A 3,109-nucleotide genomic window follows, 5' to 3' on the forward strand; every position below is an offset into this window, starting at 1 on the left:
CGGTGAGTGGTGCACTCACCAGCTATCTGGGCTTCCTCTCATATAGAGCTCAGAATACTGTGGAATCCGATGGTGTGCCCACAGGGAGAAGACAAGGGCTATAGACAGGAATCGGGACATAAAGCAGGAAAGAGAAGAAGACACAGGTATGAACCCTTAGGCCAACAGCCCTATTTATAAGTCAGCATGCATGGGAGCAAAGATGAGAACAAGCCAAACCATTCTTGCAGCACAACCTAGTGCACACTCTGCAGAGAGATACTTCAGGCGAATGGTTGAGGGCCTGGGCTGTAGAACCTGATCCTCTGAGACCTAAGCCCTCTTCTCTTCTTACCAGTCATGTGCCTTTAGAAAAGTGGACCTCCCTGACTCATTTTTGTCACCTACAAAATGGGAGGAAAAGAGTTATCATCTCCTAGGTTCGTTGTGAGGATTACACGAGTCAGTACATGTACAAAGTGAGTACATAGCTTCTGGCAAATAAAAGACTCAATGAAAGTAACCATTATTTTTGAAGGGTTTGTGGAGGTGAGAGGGAAAGCAGAGAGTAATAAGGAGATGACTAGATAAGGGGTGCCTGGGTGGCTCAGTCAGTTAAGTATCCAACTCTTGATTTCAGATCAGGTCGTGATCCCAGGGTCATGGAATAAAACGGGGCGTGGAGCCTGTTTGAGATTCATTCTCTCTCTCTCTCTCTCTCTCTCTCTCTCTCTCTCTCTCTCTCTCCCCCCCCCCCACTCTCTCTCTTCCTCTCTCTAAAATAAAAATAAATAAAAATGAGATGACCAGATAGAGCAAAATACAATGACTTTCAAATGTAATTACAATATTTTCATTTGACGGATGGGATTCCATATCAAGACAGTCCTGAAGCTGCTTATAACATTTTATTCTCTGTTAAATATGTCATTTGCTCATCATCCTGACTTGGCTGAAGTTACATTCATTGAAATCATGATATGCAGAGATAAATGAGAAGTTAATACTGAATTGAGAAGTGCAAATGTTGATTTTCTAGTATTAGTGTCTTTAATCTAATACTGACATATTTTAAAATTGCCTACATTTGGCAACATTCATCCCTCATGCTGGGTGTCATCTTCTCTGAAGAGTCCGGTTATCTAGGTCAAAGAGGACTCAGGCAAGCTGAGCACAGAGAGCACAGGAAGGAGTGTGGACTGCAGGGTGGGAAGGCAGCTATCTGTTGAGGATGGGTTGGTGCCAGGAGACATGTGGTTCCCAATGATGGGTCCCAGATTCTAGCAGAGGATACTGGGTGAATGAAAAGAGTGGGTGCGCCTTGTGGAAACCCAGTTTTACTAGCAAGCAAAGAAGTCCTACAGGGGAATGCTATTGTAAAATTACAGTCTGTAGGTTAGCAGTTATCCACCCCTCCCCCATGAAGGATGACTGCCTTTCCACCCTAACTCGAGGACAGTTAACAGGTAGATGATGTATTGTGAAAGCTCAGCAAACTATTTTTTCCCTCCCTCCCAAAGTATGAAAGAGGAGAGACAAAGCTTACTTTTAATCTCCTTTTTTTTTCTTCTCTATCCCATTAACCACACCACTATATATAAATCTGATAGGAAAACGATGTTGATCATACTTTATTTCTGAATGGTTACAGACCATACTCATGGCCACTTCCTGTATGTATTAATTGTGAACAAATGCCCTTGGCTTAAATAGTATTTTAAAGGTAAACCAGTTCTAAGATCATTAAGGACATTATTCAATTTAATCTTTTATTTTACAAATTGGATGGTGGTATTCTTATCACATTCTTAATTTTTTTTTCATTTTAAGTTTTTATTTAAAGTCATATATCACATTACTTTATTCCCGCATCTTCTCAATTGTTTCTTCCTCATAGTTGCCCTTTCTCTTTCCTACTTGGTGAGATTTGGCTTCACGTTCAAGGATCTTTTTGGCATCTTTGTCCAGTTTTGGTCTAGTGATAACTACCTTGCCAGGGTGAATGTCCACATGGACAGCTGTGACATTCACCTTCTCTCACCAGGGTAGATGACGTATTTCCTCCCGTAAGCCTGGACTACTTTGCCAATTTGCTGACCTTTGTAGTGTCCTCACTCAACCTGTACTTCATCATCCTTTCAGATGGGCATGGATCAAATGTTGTACTTCTGTCTCAGCTCTTTGGAGAGAGGGGAAGGCATAATCTTCCTGTGCATGTGGGAAGGTATGTCGAAATGCCTTTTATAGTTCTTGCTCTGGTCAGAAGCCACAAAGGGATTGAACTTCATTTGGGCCTCCAGCACTTCCTTAATTTTTACTTTCTTTACTTTTAAATGCAAGTATAAACTCCCAGCCCTTGGGAGGATTAGATACATGTACATTAGACTATATACCTTTTTGACTCTCCTTTCCTGATATCATTGCTCAAATGGAGCCCTTCTGACAAATTTTTATGGTCTCTACCCCCACGTGGTCAGTCCCACAGAATCCCAACAAATCTGGAGTCCAGAGGAAAGGAAGATAGGGAGTGCATTCCTCATGTATGCATGTCTATTTATATATAGTATGCCTCCAGTATTTATGGCTTGTAACAAACCAACTGTAATCTGAAACCCTACTGTATAATAAACATTGTTAATAACCAACTCCTGGAAATTGCTAACTTCTAGAAAGACTGTTAAGCCAATTAAATTATACCCTTTTGACAAATAATGAAAATTTCTTCCCTAAAGCCAATGTCCACATTTGAAATAATTTAATAGGAATTTTAAGAGAACACTCTTTGAACAAAGGGTAGGAGAGAAAAATGTCTAGTAGAAAAGAGCATTCTCTAGGCATATAATATTCAGTTGATCAAAAGCTGAGTGCACGTCATTTACTTTTCACAGGGTTCTATCATAGGACTGCTAGGTTGGTAAGACCACTTTGCTTCTCAAATTACAGCAATAATGCGAAGCCTCAGTATCCTATTACATGCTACACATTTTTGTTGCTAAATTACACAAGAAATATTGGTATGATATTTTTCTTACTCTCTGGTGCATCATCTTGGGCCTCCACTCTCTTTCCAGCCTCACCATTTTCCTTCACAGAAGCCGTTGTCTGGTTTATATAAAAAGTGTCAGCTCAC

General features: G+C 40.5%; 1 pseudogene; it reads right to left on the reverse strand.

Annotated features, from left to right (window-relative positions):
- Nucleotides 1–562: 562 nt before the first annotated feature.
- LOC106968816 (60S ribosomal protein L26-like) lies at nucleotides 563–2,714 on the reverse strand (annotated as a pseudogene).
- Nucleotides 2,715–3,109: the final 395 nt, after the last annotated feature.

The sequence above is a fragment of the Acinonyx jubatus genome, chromosome B4, assembly GCF_027475565.1.
Source record: "Acinonyx jubatus isolate Ajub_Pintada_27869175 chromosome B4, VMU_Ajub_asm_v1.0, whole genome shotgun sequence".
Classification (NCBI taxonomy): domain Eukaryota; kingdom Metazoa; phylum Chordata; class Mammalia; order Carnivora; family Felidae; genus Acinonyx; species Acinonyx jubatus.